We start from the raw sequence: 17,897 nt of genomic DNA, 5'->3' as shown, positions 1-17,897 counted from the left end.
TGAAAAATTTTAGCTGCTAAATTCCTTGTTGGGTTCAGCAAATAGCATGTCCAGTTCCTTTAGGTGGAGTATGAGCAGAACTTTGTTTATACATTTACTCACAGATGTTTCTACAGAACTCCTCTACCATAGGATGCTACCATCAAACCCTAGAAATACTTAGTGAAATTATGGTGGATTTGACTGAATTTATAGATGAAAACAACCAGACACCAACTTCCAACTATGATTATATATAAAAACAAATGCAGTTCAATGCAAGTTCAAATGCTGCTCCTCAGCCTTCCTGCAAGGAAGTGTTGCCCTCCTTTTCTGTCTGAACCTCTACATGACCCAATGGGACAAGCAGCTCTCTACTCAGCTTGCCCTTTTCTCCCCCACACTGGATGGCTTGTCTGCCAGCTGGGTAGCCTGCTCCTCTGATTCCAACTTATTCAGCATCTGCACAAGTTACAGCAACATTAAAATTAAGCAAATAACTATTCTCTGGATATATTTATACCTAACTAGATCAGACATTGTTTCAAAGTTTTCCCTTGGTCACAAGGCAGAAGATTTGAACATCTATTTTGGGTACTCAGACAGTGAAGGGAACTTTCTTTTCCAGCTCAAATAGGTCTTCTCTGACTACTCTAAATGACTGAATGTCTCAGGACAAGCCCTGCTGTGGTGTTCCCTGCAGTACTCAGCCCACTGCATCCTCACTGGGGCTGGATGCAGAAAAGAAAACTTTGTACAAACCCTCGAAAGCACAACCAGATGCTACTAGTGATTTTGGAACTTTTGTGGATGAATCTGGTACCCAGGTTATCCAAAAGCTATCGATGGTGATTGGAAGTCTCTCGTACCCACTGATAGGACCATGAAGGTTTGTCCCTTTGGTGCTCTGTCAGCAAGGCACCAAGCCATAACATTAAGGAGGCTTCAGACTGGACAGCTAACAAGCTGGAAGATGCCCTCCAGATCCTCTCAGAAATTAGAGTGCAACAGTGGGCCTGGCTGAAGAGTAGGAAAATGGTTGGGTTTTTTTTTTTTCTACTTCCACCTGAAAAATCTCTTCTTGTCTATATTTGAGATTTTTTTCTGTGCCACTAGTCAGTAAAAGCCATTCTTCCTCCACCCTTGGCTTCTCTTCCCCACTGTTTCATTACACAGAGGTCTCTGGTCCCCGATTCTCCATGGAGGTTTCCTGTTGTTTACAAGCAGCCTCCCAGAATCATCAACCCTTTTAATCTCTCCCTCCATCCACTCTTAGCCTTTACCCATAATCCGAACTCTCCTCCTGCCTCTGCTTAATCCTATAACCCACCACAAATCCCTCCTCCCTCTCCTCTCTCTGTCTGCACCTCCATTTATCTCTCCCAGGGTGCCAGGGGCATGTGGGAGGTGAGCCTGGAGCAAGGCTGCCTTGTGAAAATGCACACCTCAGGCATTAACTCAAATTACAACCAGACTTCTAGCACCCACAACAGCTTCTCAACATCACAAGGTCTCTCTGACAACTCAGCCTGGCCCCCACCTACTATACCCTACTTCCTGAGCTCTCCCACACCTTGGCTCCAAAAAGGAGGAACCCAAACACACCTCCTCACAGCACCTTTACATTAAAGCCCACAAAGCTCTTTTTGGCCTGTTTATGGTCAGCCATATTTAAACAGAGACTAATTGCACCAGCACAAACTTGTCCTCACGTAACTTCATTTTCATCCTGACAGAAGCTTTCAAGCAATAGCAACCAAACCCTTTCAATATTTAATCAGCTGCATGGCCTGGAACAGCAATGACAGGAGCAGCTGCCTGGCATGGAGCAGGCAAAGGGGATGGGTGCTCCTGCCCTCACCCAGCCTCTCCCCATCCTCAGCACTCACCTCCCTTGCACACTTGTTAGGGTAGTAAGCTTTTAAAAGACATGGCTTTGAAGCACCTTCATTTTCATTCCTTTCTCCCAACTTCTCAGCTGCAATCCAGGTGTAAGTCTTATTTTCTTTCCTCGTGATGGCTGGGAAATTGCTGTGCTCAGAGCCCTGAAGTTGTAAATCAACAGGACTTGCGCTCTCTCCCTGTTCTTTAATTTTAAAACAGGCAGGGTGTACATCTCATCTATAAATAAAGGCTTTGCAAAACTTCTTGTTGGGCAGAGATAAATTTGGCTTTTCCTAATATTTCCAACTTCCCTTAATGCCTGCCCTGTGTGTGTCAGGGGGATAGAAGGGTTGAGGGGCCACACTTGCAGCAGGCTGGCTCTGCAGCATGCAGTGCAGGCTCTGTTCCCATGCTAAAAGAGAGTTGCTTTAAGGTAAAGCTGTAAGAAAGAGCAAGACACTTCAGGGGCACAACCATCTTCAAGCAGTGGTCATGCCTGGCATTTCAGAAGCCATAAATATCAAAATACCTAATGCATTCTGGTCCAAACTAGTCTATAAATCTTTCCTACCATATTCCCTAAGTCCTGCGCCCTCACAGCCTCCCAGCAAGGCTCTGGCTTCTCCTTCCCTTGCAGCTAGACACTCTGGTCTGGAGGTGTCCATGCTGCCCAGCACCTCTAGGCACCACAGCAAGCACAGTAAAGGCAGAATTGCTGGTGATTTGCAGGGTCTGAGCTCTTAAGAACAAAGGATCCTACCTTGTTGGCATTATAAATTAAAAAATAATAACCAACCCTATAAACCCTTATCTAAAAGGAGAAAAAAAATAAGCACCCAAAGCACATTCAATTAGTGATAAATAATAAATATACAAATTAATTAAACTTACTCTGCTCATAATTCCCATCATCTGACTCTGAGAATGAAAAAGGCATTCCTCATGTTCCCAAGAGCATAGCCATGGTCCCAAAGGCACTAATGAACAGCAAAATTTACCACTCACCCCACTGAAAAGAGGCACCACATTCCTTTTATACTGGTCCTAGCTAGTCTTGGCCCACTGAGAAACCTCATCCTCTTCCAAGCCTGGCAATTTATAATCTGTATTGCAAGCTAAAAGGCTCCTCAGCTGCTCCTGGATGCCAGGAAACCTTGACTAATTGCCAACAGCGGCTACTCATCAGGAGAAGAGACCACTGGGATTTCTCAATCTGGGTCTGTGTATAAATCATTTAACACATCATCCACACATGCTTATAATTAATGCCCATTAGATCCCAGCAATGAGACAGTCCTGATGAAATATCTGTGAATTTGGGCTGTGAGAGCTCATGGTGTGGGGGTGCAGAAGGAAAAATGTACCCCCCAAGAAGCAGCTGCTCCCACTCGTGCCCACTCTGAGCTTCAGTGTAAGCAGGTGAGAGGAATCAGGGTCAGATTTCCTCCCCTGCAGTGGGCTGAAAGCATTTGAGAACCAGTTCCCAGTTGCTACAGAGCTTTGCAATAAACCCACACCTCTTGTGGCCCCAAGAAACCATAAACCTGAAGTCTCTTCTCTTCTCCCTCCCATCCATAAGGGCAGAGTGAGCCCTGGACCCTGTGTCCAGAGGGGAGAATGATTGATTGCTTTTTGTGTTTATTACCTTATGAGGTGCTATATCCCTCATAATAGATCATGTATCTATTTCTCTGGTATAAGTCCAGAGGAGTTGTGCTTATTTTACTGGATTTATAGCTTTGTGACTAAAAACAGGATCCACCCACCCAGGGACAGCTTGTAAATCTAAAGGAGCTTTTATCCATCAGTCTAAATGTCTAGTGCAATGGATTCTCTGGGCCAAGTACAGCCAGAGAGGTATCTTTGTGTACTTCGACTCTTGTCCTTCAAACCCCACCAAACCTCTCAGTCATCACCGCAGTGGCATTCAGTTCAATTTACCTCTAACCTCATATTCTGGCTGTGCTGATCCCCCTTGAGAACGTGCCTCAGAGGAGGATGGTACCTGCAAAACTAGATGCCACCAGGCTTGTTTGAGGACCATCACTATTTATAGGACTGCTACATAAATGCTGTTCCTCAAAGAAGCCACCACCGCTACATCTAGGAGGGTGTCCACTGAGTGGCAAAGTAGAGGGGAGACACCAGGAGCATCACAAATGCTCAAGAAGGGCAAGGGAATGAGCTCAGGAGGTCAGGAACCTGTAAGAGGATGGGAGGCCAGAGAGGGAGCTGCTGTGCTGGCAGCATGGTGGGAACCAGAGCCTGAATAAACCCATTCAGGAGTGGATGCATTCCAGCTTCCTTCAAACCCATCTCCTACAAGAGCTGCCGTGAATCACAGCAAAACCTGAGTTTCACTGGAAACACTGAATCACTGTGAAGCAGCTGCCACAGAATCCTGCAGCATCTCCTGCAGGAGCTTGCCCAGCATCAGGCCTTCCACAGCTCTCAGGACAAAGTGCAAGGTCTCTCCCCTAGGCAGGACAACAGTGAACCATCAAGCAGAAGAAAGGAGAGGGCATCTGTCAGATGGCTGTGGCGATGCATGGGCACCGTGGCCAATTTCTTATTATTCTTATTATTTGGAGACAGCAATTTAGATTATGGACCAGGAATGTCTCATATTTGGATGTTCAGGAAGAGTAATCATGGATCTGTGCCTGGCTTCTGTTACCTAGTTCTGAGGTTGCCTGGGTCTTGGACTTGAAGAAATAGTTAACAGCTCTACTCATTGTCTCCAAGTCACTCACAACTTTGTAGATCTCTATGACATCCCTCTGTATCTAAAATCAAAACCTCAGGTTTGTCACACCAAGGAGAAAACACCCCTGAAAACCTGTAGCTCCATCACCTTAATGAGGCAGATTAAAATACCATAAAGTACTCTTACATTTCAGCCAACTCCAAGCAAGAAAAGCTTCAGTTTCTTCTTCCTCCCTGGCATGAAGGCAGTCAACAACATGCCCAGGTGAGTTATGCCAGCTTAGATGTGGGAGAGTCTATGATGCCTAATCAGAAAGATTTCTTAGGATAGTATTAGAAAAAAAAGAAGCTTTGTCCTCAAAATGGCCTGAACTGCCTGAGCCCCTTGGCCTGGTTTAATTCTCTTTCATAAGAGGTTTTTTCCCCTCTTTTAACCTTCTTTTGAATTCAGCCCAGCCAAGGGAATCTGCAAGGCCATCTTGTTCCCCTCTTCCTTCCCCCCACAACACCAGTGTGTTCCTACTGACATAAACGTGATCACCAAGTCGTGACTGCACAGGAAGAACCACCAGGCTGAGCAGATGGGTTGTGCGGGAGGAAGCCCTCATTTAAAACGCAAATAGCTGGTGGTAATTTAGCAGATGTGGTAAGAAAAATCTGGAGAGACATGCACGAAGTGACTGGATTCCAATTTCAATCAAATAACGTGGAACTTTCCCTGGCAAGGAAGAATTTCATCTTTCATCCCCTTGATTGCCTTGTCTCAAAGAGATAATGACACTGAGGGCAAGTGTCTTCAAGGAATGATCTGCAATATTCTCCATTTAGGACATCATATGACTCCTTGCCCTTATAAAATGGATATTTTCACCAGGAAAATCCATCCTTTATAACCCAAATGTCTATGAGAAAAGACTACAATTCAATTTGAAGTCATAGCATTCATTAATTCTGTAGCACATTTAATTCTGTTTCCATCCAGAGACAAAGACTTTACTATCTGTCCTTCACTTCCCCAACATCACATCAGCATCTGTCAGAAAATATATTTGGGATGTTAAAAAATCTCTACTTCTAATATGTTGTAATATTCATTTGGCCCTAGAATTTCATCTTGGCAGACGTACCAAAATTGCCACAGATGGGTATGAGGATTTTCTCTTTATAAATATTACAGAGCCTTTAATTAAACAGAGGAAATTAACCTTTCCAGCAGGAAATTAACTCCCTTGCAGCACTGCAGCAGGGACCAGGAAAGCAGAGTCACCACTGCCCACCATGTCAGAACGAATGTGGGAGAAAAGTCAAGTGCACACAAACACAAAACTGACAGCAAAGATACTCCAACATCAACATTCCTGCAGGTTTTAAAAGTTAATTCAGCAAGAAAATGAGTTTATAGAAATGTCTGGTGCTCAGAAACTTTTTTCCAGGGAATCATAGAGTGAAGGATTTTCAACCTTTTGAAACAAACTTTGACATTTTGGTTAGAGGAAGCAAAAGCTGTCCTCTCTAAGTAGATTTCCTCACAGACAGAATCATCAACCTCCAAAGACAACAAATGTGGCAATACATGCACTCCCTCCCTCTTGCACAGTGCTGGGACTGAGAGTCACACAAAGCCCTTTTCTACTTTCCTGTGTTCTCTTCACCCGCTGTTCACCAGACACAGATTTGGTACCAAAGACTGTCACCCTGAAATACACATGAAACAAAAATCCAAGCCAAACTTGCTGCTTAGGAGAGCAGGATCTTTTTCTTTACATTTGATGTAATTGGTGCTTGAAACTTCAAGGTTGCTCTAGAATAAACACAATAACCAGGGTGCTGCAGTCCAAGTGTCATGATATCTAACATCAAAGAGTAGGAAAAGGGTGAGTTTTTAGCAAGTGGAGGTTTCTGTATGAATACATCATGAAAGGAATACTTTTATAAACAAATCATCTGCTCAGTGTTCTCCAGGAGAAATTTTTAACTCTGCCTGTCACAAATAAATCAGAAAGAATTTGTTTTGCTCTCCCCAAATGAAATTTTGCACCAGTTTTTGGGTGGAACACAGGTGTGTCGAGAAGGGCATAGCTTTGTACCTGTATTTTTCCTTTGTTTCTTGTCAGCAAAGATAGGTTATGTACAGACTTCTGCAGATTTAATAATGCTAGATTGCAAAGGCTGCTCTTAGGTTTATTATTCCCTGATCCTCTTTAAACAAGGGCCCTGAATTCATCCCTACTGCAAGTGCTCTGCTATCACTCAATTTAGAAGCAGGACACCCATTTTGAGAGTCCTGTGAGACAAACTGACTCTTAGCATAAGCCCATGTCCAGAACACCAGGTAACTCACACTTCCAGCAACGTGTAGTCCATCTAGACCCTCTTCCTTCTAAACATCTTTATCTCCACCTTTCTGTGTATCAGCTATTCTCAGCACCTGGGGAATTGGTTTCGGGGAAAAATGCAGTTAAACTTCACAATGGAGAGTTTCTCAACCAGAAAAGTTGAGGGACTTTATGTACCAACTTAGGGGCAAGAATTCATTAATGACCTTCTAAAACTCCTACACTAAAGAGCATAAGATAGAAAAGGCTGCATTCAGATAGCTGCTCAACTGGGACTACCACATGGAGAGCACCACTGGTGCTTGGCTGTGAGCTCTGAATGTTCTCCAGACCAAGCTGGAAATCACATAGGAAAAAGACACAAGAGTGGGCAATGAAATTGCATCCAAGTGAAAACTGCTCTGACTGCCTGGGCACACACAAGGTCTCATCTGCTCAGCTCCCAGCCTCTCACTAATAATAATAAAATTTCTTTGATGAGCATTGACCCCTGGAAAATCTTCAGTAAAAAACGAATGGGCTTCATTAGTTTTTTCTGTCTCTTTTTCAGCTCCCTTCTCTTTGCTTTTTACCCCGTGAAGCTTTATTACTTTTGCATCTGGATTGACTGTCCAGACAGGGACCAAAGAGAAAAGCATCACTTACCAGAACTAGGAAATGTTTCCTCACAGCTGTTCCCCAGCCATTTCCCCTCTTTCTAGCCCGTGGAGCTGCTCCTGAAAGGGTCGCCCCTTTCTGCTAGGATGTCACAAGCCGGAGATTAGAAGTAAATGCTCTGCAAGCCAAGCCGATCATCCCGCTGTGACCACATCCAGGTGCTGAAGCACAAGCAATGGAAAAGTCCATCGGCCAGTGGAAAACACAAGCAGACGCTCCCCCCACCCCACACACCCTCCCAGGCACAAAGCAGTGGGAGCCCAGGAAAGCTGGAGGCAGGAGAGAGAGCAGATGGGAGGGAGGTGGCTTGGGGGAACCAGGAAGTGGGAGATGCTGACGTGACAGATGTGTTGACTCTACGTTAAACAGGCAGTTGAGGATGTTCAACACAGGGATGCAAGACACACTAGGTCACATTAAAGGCAATGACTTTCCCCGTCTTTCCCTTCTTTCCTCTCCCTCTTCCATCCAGGTTTTCTAGCTCTAACCTCACAAGCAGAAATGAGCCAATATTTGCACTGACTCTGCCTGCATCTCCGGGCAAGGTAGGAGCTGCAGGGCCAGTCAAGATGCTCCCCTTCCTAGGAGTGAGTTGGGAAACTAGTCATTTATTCCCTGTTCAACTTAAACTCTCCTGAAGTTATTTAAATGACACTCTTTAGATGAGATGAGTAAAAGTGGGAATGCTGAACAGCAGAACCAGGCTTTCAATTTGTCCCAGTTCTGAGCAGGGCAAAATACAATAGAGTCGAAATTCTGATTTAGGCAATGCAGAATAAGCAGCAGAGAGCAGAATAAATTGATTTAAATGCAGGAAAAATAACGTGCCTCAGTGCACTTGACTCCCTCATGAATAAACCTGGCTTTTCAGCAGTTAAGACAACCAGGGAGAGTCTGGGTGATGGCATCTGTACTGTGGGAGTCCACAGGGGGATGTAACTCCAGAAAAATTTGACAAGACCTCCAGGCAGCAGTAGAATGTGAAGACAATCAGGGAAATCAAAACCCTGTACTGATTTCTTATTTAAAGCCTGGAAAGCAGAATGAAGGAGAACAAACCATATTAGTTTTGAGATAGATCCCAGCTTGTAGAAATTAGGGAAAGAAAAAGAGTGGCCTGAGCACAAACTCAGACACAAAAAACAGTGGTTGGCAGCTATCTCAGCCTCCCCAAAAATGACCCTGTTCCTGTCTCAAAAGGAGATCTCCTCCCCTCTTTTTCTGCTGCATTTGACACCGATGGGAAGAGCTCCTTTGGCATCCTTGCAGAGCTGGGTGTCAGCCTGGCATGGCACAGCCAAGCCTTCCCCATTCCTCTACCCACCAAAGCTTTGTCCCAAGACCCATATGTAGGGGTGACAAGAATGTCTCTTCTATGGCACGTCCAAGTCCCCAGAGTGAGATTAGTGATATGACTCCTTTTTGGTAGAAGCTCTGCACTAGGTAAAGGACAGAAATGTGCCTTCTCAGCACACAGGGCACTTGTTCCATGACTGTGAGTGAAATATTCAGGTTCTGGTCCAATTCATCCTGCCTCATGTCCGGCCCCTCTCCCCGAACCCTCACTGTCCCTGAGCTGTGTTTTTGGCCTCCCTTCAACATTTTAATGGAGTATTGACAGTGATCCCTTCGCTCTCCAAATTGATGAACCTGACTTGCATTTCCAGAATTGCATTTGCAGAGCCAGCCCAAGCAGGAGGTTTGGGAGCATTTCCTCAGATTCATCGGCTGCAGTTCAAAAATCACCCTTTTTTCTGGTTAGAGAAACAGCTTGGAAAAGTCTAGTGAGGATATTACACTCTCAAAAACTGCTGCTCTGAGTCTCCTGTCCCTCCTCCTACCTGCTGCCACACTCCCTTGTCCCCACAATTATTTATAAAGCTCTGTGCTCTTTCCTAATCAGGATGCCATAATGTTCCCTTTCGCCTTGCACGTCACTCGTGTGTCAGTCTGCGTCTGGGCCTGCAGTGACCTCTCAGAGAGCTTGGCAAGGCTGGCAGTGGCCAAATGAGTCACCAGCCACCTGCCCACACCTCCCTCCAGCAACTGTCCCCTCCACGGCTCCCTCCCAGCCTGGCTGCAGCCCCTGGGGGGGCTGGGTTAAAGCAGTCTAATCTCCAGGCTGGATAATTCACAGAAAGAGGATTACCCATTCTGTGCAGAGCCCTTACCTAAATATAGACCAGCCTTCCCCTTGCATTGCAGCTCAACAGGCAGGGAGCAGTTCTTCCCAAAACTGCTTCCCTGTCCCATCTACAGGGTTAACTCTGCTTTTGCTCAAGACTGGGACAAGTCAGGTGTAACCTGTGGAGTTACAGTCCAATAAAACCAGGATCAGCAAAGCAGAGGCAATGCTGTAGCCCTGTGAACCCCATCAGCATTGTGGCAGACATATACCCAGGAGTATTTTTTCTCCGAAAAAAAGTGCCAAAAACCTTTGGTGAGGCCAGGGCATATACTGTTCTGCTGTGTGTTTGGAAACCTGGGTCACAGTCCTGAACTACAGATCCTGATGGCAACATGATGGTGGGGTAGAAAGGTCAGTGCTAAACTCAGATAATCCCACTGCAGGTTGCAGCAGCCTGGGGATGGGGACCTGGCTCTGCCACCCACCCTCAGGGCTTTGTCCCTTCTGCTGGAAGGGATGGATATTTACCAGAGAGATGTTGAAAATTAAAAGCAATAGGTAATGTGCTTGCCCTTGCAGAAAGAGAGATAAAGTTGGGAGCTGTGGAAGGATCCAGCAGCTTCTCAGCAGACCACACATCTCTCCTTGCCCTTTTCTTTTTTTCCAATTTGAGTACTTTTCTTCCTCCCCCTGCCCCAGATAGTGACACAGCTGATGAAGGCTCCCCTTTCCTACATTGTCTCTTTTTTTGGCCAATAAGACCTTTATGGGACTTTTTGTCACCGTAACATTAAAACGTTCATTAGCACGGGAGTAATGTCATAATCTTTTCAGAAGAGAATAATTTCAGAGGTTCAGCTCATGATCTGGAAAATCAATTTGCTGATTTGACAGTGCAGGAAGAGGATTTTCAAGGCTGATTTTGGCTTCCTCAGCAGGACTGTTAGCAACATCAGGACTCTGTGGCCAGGCCAGAAAAAAGCAACCCACAATAGCTCTGAGCAGAGGAGGGAGGACCTGGGGGCTGGCACTTGGGACTGGCAGGGAAGGCAGCCAGGCTCATGCTGCATCAAGTGCAGACTGTGCCTCCAAACCCAGACCTGCCTCACCAAGGACAGCATCACCTCAGATCATAGGGGATTTTTCTGCCTTTTCATCTCTCCTATTTCATTTCAAAAAGCAATCGTCCAAGCTCAGAGGTTATTCCAAGCAGAAAAGGGATGCACCTGTCTTTTTCCTGCAGGTACAGGCTGGATCAATTCCTGTTTCAAAAATAAACTCACTCATGCCCTGTACCAAATACCAGCTCATGCACTTTTACTCTTACGGTGGGATTTTTCACATTCATTGCACTTCCAAAAGCTGGTGCCCACATCCTTCCTTCAGACAAGCAACCAGATTTGCAGAGATCATCTGCATGTTCAAGGCTGCCTTTGGGGAGCACCCAGCTGGGCACTTGCAGGCTGGGGAGGCTGCAGCAAAGTCTGGCATGAAGAGGCAGGGAAACTGGGCTTCCACCACCTCCAGCTCAACTCCCTCAATCAATAGCTGTCAAGTGCCAATGACTTTCATTCAAAGATGTTCCAGAACATAAAGGGGTGCAAATAGCTTTGCTACTTCATGGGACAGACTTCTCATAACTGGGCAAGCTGAACAGGGATGCCATTTCCTGTCAGCTGCTTTCCAGGTCTGGCTTTGATGGTTCCTCCATCGTGTGCATGACGTGTTTGCAAAATCATGTCAGAAAGGTGTCATTGCAGATCTGATTTCCAACTGAGTTAATCTAGTACCTATAGATGTGCCTTTCCTAGCAGGGCCCTGAAGAGGGGAGACATCAGGAGCTAACTAGGATCTTGTGGAATTCTGGAGACCCAGGTCCCCCATGTAGGTGACTGCTGCCTGTGATAGCTTTCTTGCAGGGAAGGGAGATGTTCCCTTCCTCTTTCTGCTGGATAATGGAAGAGGGCTTTTCCATTCAGAAGAAGAATCGGAAGAAGTCCTGGATGCTGCTTCTGCTTCCTCCAGGTTGTTCTGTAGGACAGGAGAATCTGACCTATGGCAAATGTTAGGGCCACACGTCACTAGGGCAAAGGCACTATGTTGTATTTCCAAATGAGCAGCAGACATCTGGGGATGATCAGTGCAGCATTATTGTACATTCAATACCTGGCTAAGTAAGACAGAGAATTAACCCTTTTCCTCTCTGTCTTCCCCCACTAGGGATAACACTAAGGATCTGGAGGAGACACAAAACAGCAATTTTCATGCCATGTTAGACATATAACTTACTCTCATCCCACCTGAAATTTCTGCCATGACTGCCCACTGCAGGAGACCCTTTTAAGCTCTAGTATGTGCCTAAAAGTGTCCAGTCTAAACACAGCAAGGGTTCCCCCCTCAGCACAGAGGAAGCACCACACTGCTCCTCATCTACACATTATAATAATCAGATTATTAGTCTTTTTCATTTTCTTTTTTTTTTTCTTTCTTGAGATGAGGTCATCCCTGACTAGTAATGTCCTTGTGGAGCCAGCTCCAACCCATTATTTCTAATGAGGTCTTTGTGTTATGGATCATATTACTGCAGTTTGACAGGTGTTATGAAAATTTCCCTTGAAAGACACTTGTCCTCTAAAAGAAAAACAGTCCCTGTAGAGATGTATGTCTGGGTGAGATGTAGGATGGGCTATAGGCATGCACACATGTCCAGGAACTTCTCAACAGAGAACCCAGGTCCTGCGACAGTCACCGTTCAGAAAGCCAACCCCCCAGCTCCCAAAATCATTGCTTTCTATCTACGGATCCGTTTAATCCTTTCTAACAGGGGTGGCTAACTGCAGGTGTTAGCTTTAGCTGCATTTAAGCTCTCCTGGAGACTGGGAAGAGTAACGCAGGGAGGATAATTAAAATGGGTGCTGGACGTGTAGTAACCAGCGGAGTAAACGCTGTGGGAGGCTGTCCCGGCACACCCACCCACAGCCCCGGGGTGCCAGCACCAAGGCAGCAACACACCGCTCCTATGCGGACACGGCAGCCCCTTTCCCCATGCAAACACCTTCTCCTTCTCTCCCCCCCCAAGCCCACCGGGACCTGGAGCGCTCCTTTACAAACTGCTCCAGCCCGAGCAAAACTCGGAGGAGCAGCAGCTCCGCCGCTCTCTGCCCGGCAGCCTGACCGGGCTAATTTATATTGCTGCTTTGCTCCGCGCCGCTCTGACCCCTCCAGTCTCAGCAAGCAAGCGGAGTCCCCGCCAGTTCCCCCCTCTTCATCCCAACTCAGACACCAACTCCGTGCCCTTGAGCATCCTCTTTTTCAGCCGCATCTTTCGGTTTGATTTTTGCAGAGAGCTTTTCCCTGCCCTTAAAGCTGCCTCCCCGGCTGCCCAGCTCTCGGCACCGAGACCCCCCCCCCCCCCCGGGCTGCCAGCCTCTCCCGTCTTTCCAGTGCGGCAGCAGGAGCGGCTGGCTCTTACCTTGGGCAGCCCGGGTTGCGGGCGGTGCTGCGGCGCGGGGCGGCGGGAGGAGCAGCGGGGCTCTGCGCTGGCATCTCCTCTAGCAGCGCTGCGGTCCTGCCCAGCGCCGCATCCCGGGGATGTGCCCAGGGGATCCCAGCCGACCAGGGCTGCTGGGAGGGAGCCCAGGGCTGCCTGTCCTACCTGTATCCCTGCCTCCCCCACCCCGGCTGCAAAAGCCAGCGGGGAGGGAGCGTGCGGAGGCAGCCAAGAAGGGGAGAGAGCGAGAAGCTGCACGGCAGGCAGAGAGAGAGAGAGAGAGAGAGACAGAGAGAGAGAGAGACAGAGAGAGGCGAAGCTTGTGTAATTTCATCACGGTAATAAAATCCAACCCAGCGCCTCAACGTTGCAGCTCTCTAGCAGAGTTCTTCATTACATGGGGATTTTTTTTTAATATTTTTTTTTTTTTTTAGTTGCTGTAAGCAGAAGGGAATCCCAGCATGGGCGGGTATCACGCTGGCATCCTTCATCTCTTCTTCTGGTATCCTTCTTTATATATTAGACAACTGCTACATTCAAGACCCCACACCCTGGGAGGGCTAGAGGGTAAAGTTGGAGAAGGTGCCATGTTTCAGGGATAATCCTACTGTGGGATAAGCCTGTTCTGTTTAAAATCCCCTTGCGTTTATAATTTGTGAGTCCACTGCCAGAAGAGCAGCAGCAGGAAAAATTCTACTGTCCATACAATTTTGTGCTTACAAAACACCATGTGGACACAACAGTGTGGAATGTAGTCCACCATGGAAATCCATCCACAGTAGTTTTTTATTATTAAAAGAGATAACTGGGTAACACAAGGAGGTGTCTAGGGAACAAAACACACAGCTCCTAATTACTAAGAAAGCATTGTCAGTGCACACGGGAGGAATGTCCACGCCCTGCAACATCTCTCAATGCAGAGATGTCCAAACTAGTTCAGATAATAAGAGCAATAAAGATTTTCAGCAGGTTTCTATAGCTGCTTGTGATAACCTAAAACCAAAGTGTTCATTGAGCCACAGGTTTCTCAGAAAGGAAACCAGGATGGATTTACAGGGCAGCATGAATCTCTTGCACTTGCCAAAAGGGATAGAGCAAAGTGGAACTGAAAGTCCAGCTACTAATCCTGGGTCTGTCAGCAGATGACAACTAGAAAGCTACTTTCCCTGCTCTGTGCCTCAGTTTCCCCACCTGTAATACAGTGCTGGTACTACTGGTCTCTCCAGGCTGTATAAGCACTAAGAGATATCACTTCTTTGGCTTTTTGCATGACCTTTCCAGGCACACAGTCTACCTTTCTTCTCTGTCCTGTACTTTACAGCCTGTGCTCCCCTCAGCTCACCTGATTTGAATCTCCATCTCAGGTATGCTTGTAATTGTTGACAGCACTACAAATTTGGTCTGAAAATTCTCTTTTCATCTGTTTGCTTGCTGGTACAGTTCCTGTGACTGTACAGGTGGCACCCCTTCTATATGGAAACTGCAGTGTGTTTTTAATTTAGGTTAATTTAGATTTTTTCACATCCACTCATTTAAAATTTGGAACTCAAATGTAAGGTTCAGCTTTATTCTCCCTAGCGCAATGCATTAGTTTAATTACATTTTGTGTTTGGTGCAGTGCCCTGATTGTTTTGATGAGGGAGCATTTCAGAAGTCAAAATATTATCAGCACCCCTGTAACAAAGTATCAAGGCCTTGGCAAAACTAAAAAGCCAGCCAGCTTGTCACATTGCCACTGGGTACCACTTTGCTTGCCTGTCACCATTCTCTGGCTTATTAATATTTCAGATTCTTCAAGTGACAGTAACTTTGCTGGTGTGCATCAGATCCAGTGCCCCTCAGAAAAGCAGTTCATAACTGCATTTCCCCAGAGAGGACTTTGGGGCAGTCCCAGAGATGCTCTCCAAGCTCCATCACAGCTGCCCTCAGAAGTGGGCTGCCCTGCTCCCTGTCACCTTCCACTTACAGATGGGATTGCAAGCAAGGGAAGATGTGACAGACTGGCCAAATGTCCCTGCTGGACTTTTCTCAATTCCCAGAAAAGTCTCTGCATCCACTCTGCTTGCTGTTTCCTGTGCAGGATAGATCTAGCTTGGGTAAATTTGTATTGAATCTCATTTGGGGAACAACAGGGAGGGTGGCAGTAAATCTGGGAGGCATTCTTTACCATTGGATTGTGATTAACAGTGTTCATAATTACCTCTGCACCCCAGGCACAACTGTGAGTCTCTCTGTTAATCACTGCTGGCTGTATCCGGGTACATCAGACAGGGAAGAACCATTTTCCATGGAAGCATAGGGTGCCAGTGGGGAACTAGAGCCTCACAGGCTGCCTGACATGGAAGGCAGCAGGAGAGAGAGGCCTAACATCTTTCTATTTAAAAGAGCATATTGATTATATAATCAATGCAATCCAGCAATCCAACCATTTCAGAACTGCAAGAAGTAAATGGAAAACAAAGCTGAGCTGCAACAAATAAGGCCCTGGCGTGGAGATGGATAAAACTAAGTAAGCTCTTCTATCATGGGGAAACAGATGTGTGTGTAATGGTTGTTCACATAGGTATACAGGTCAACATGGTTACACCAGGAAGAGGCAGAGCTGCTGGTTTGGGGAAATGGCCAGCTTAAATGGGAGCAAACAAGGGTTTGTGTTGACTGTGCTGCTGTGTGAAATCATGCTGAAGTCAGGGTCTGGATCTCTGAAAGCTTTCCATGCCCACAGTTCAGATGGGTTATGTGGATATTTACACATACATATACCTGCTTGCACATTGTTCAGTGCTGGTCAGGAGCAGAAAAAGACCCTTACTGGGTTCTGTAACACCTGCAGCATGAAACTGGCCACCCACATTACCAACATTAAAAGGAGAGATTAATTGCTGAAACTAGGAGAAATGGGGGAAAAAATCTCAATGCATTTTATACATTCCACTGAAATTCTGAGCTCGTCTGACTAAGGTTCTGTTTTCACAAAGCATCAATAATACTTTTTTTTTCCTTAAATTAGCCTGTCACTTTTCACTTGACACAAGCTCCTGATTATTGCAGCAACTCAAGAAACTGCACAGTCAGAAGCTCTCAGAGGACCAGGGAATCCCAGCACAACCTGTGCTCCCACATGTCAGCCCCATCACGTGCCTGGAGAGGAGATTTACAAGAGTACACGCTGCATACCGGGATCTGCAACTGTGCCCTCCAAGCCAAAGGGGCTCCTGAATTATCTAAAACCCACACAACACCCCTGACACTGAGATTTCAGGGCAAAAGTGCAGCCACTGAGGCAACATCCATTTGCCTGAGCTGGAAAAGTGAGCTGGAAAAGTGAGCTGGAGAGACTATACCACACTAGAAAAATAAAAAATGACACGATAGTAAGCACTTAGCTGAAAACAATTTGTGGCACAGAAGCTTCATTTTTCCAAAGAGCTACTGCTCTTAAAAGCTGCCACTGATGCGTGCTGTGACAGGCCGGTGAGATGCAATGTCAGAGGACATCCATCAGCATCATCACTACCTGTAAATGGTTGACTGTAAAGGGATGAGGGTGCTTAAATTTCCCTAATCCAACAGAAACCATTCTATAAGACAGACCTGAGTGGAAAAACATGGGTAGGTTGGCAGGTCTTCGTGTAAGGGCCAAGCTAATGTGGGAGGTAGGACCTGTGCTGGCAGCCTGGGACCCACTGACAAGCGGGACTGTTGCCATCTCAAGCCAGGCTCTGCTAAAGGCAGCGTGCCTACCACCTACATTGCCTTAAACATCACCCTTTTTCTTTTTCTTTTTCTTTCTTTTCTTCCTCTTTTTCTAATGGTTCTGATACTCAAAGTTTAAAATCCCGAATACAAGTGCAGGGAACCATTAAAGAGCACTTCACACACCTCTTTCTTTCCCTATTTTCATTGTTCTACATGATGGGATATATTGTCATGTTAACTCTGACTTTGCAGAGCTCTAATGCATTAGTCAGAGTTTATTTATGTGGAAAGGATGAATGGTTCCCTACATGCTAATAGCTCAATCAGCAACAAAATCCTCTGCATTAATATTTAATGTCCTTTGTTATGCACATGCCTGACTGTTACTCAGAGAGGGCTGAGTCAGGAGATCAGAAGCTGCTGGGAACTGAGTAAGTATTATTTGTGGGATTTCTCTGAGTGGGAACTGGGAAGTAGAAAATACATTGTTTTCATGTGTGGCAGCCCAATTGTCAAGAAGCTATGCATTTATGTATCATGCATAACATATGCAAGAAATGGCTGCACTGGCACTCTGTGGCTTTTTTTCACCACATGATTTCTTTAATTTTATTGCCTGCTTACTCTCACACTGTACATGTACATAGGTATCAATTCTTTGAGAAATGAAGGAGAAAATCTAACAGCATAAAACCAGCAGACATCCCATGCAAATTCATGATTATTCATGTAGCAGTAGGACATGGAATTCTTGGAGACAAAGCAGGCCCTAAGGAGCAGGCATGGCATAATTCATAACACAGTCACTTCTGTCTCACACCTTTTATCCAGATTTCTTATGAGTTAGACAACTAAGTACATTAAGAATGCAAATCCTACATCATTAACATTTCTTCTCCTCATTTATGTATATATATACAGATAAATATTTTTATTCTATATGTTACATTCAATAAATATTAATCTTAAATCTGCTCTTCCTCTGTATGGATCATGATACAGCTGATAGTTACAGATG

General features: G+C 45.8%; 1 protein-coding gene across 2 annotated transcripts in view; it reads right to left on the bottom strand.

Moving 5' to 3' along the window:
• Window positions 1-13,439, bottom strand: part of SV2B (synaptic vesicle glycoprotein 2B) — a 60,756-nt gene extending 47,317 nt beyond the window's left edge. Inside the window, exons 1-2 of one of the 2 annotated variants that reach the window (XM_051628925.1) lie at window positions 13,163-13,439; window positions 7,551-7,723 (exon numbers count right to left, since the gene is read on the bottom strand). The gene's annotated coding sequence lies outside the window, so the exon portion shown is untranslated. Of the gene's footprint in view, window positions 1-7,550; window positions 7,746-13,162 lie in introns of those variants that run through there. The other variant, XM_051628927.1, reaches the window with a different exon arrangement.
• Between the last annotated feature and the right edge of the window lie 4,458 nt (window positions 13,440-17,897).

This window comes from Apus apus, chromosome 10 (genome assembly GCF_020740795.1).
Source record: "Apus apus isolate bApuApu2 chromosome 10, bApuApu2.pri.cur, whole genome shotgun sequence".
NCBI lineage: Eukaryota > Metazoa > Chordata > Aves > Apodiformes > Apodidae > Apus > Apus apus.
This window is presented reverse-complemented; position numbering and strand designations above follow the sequence as displayed.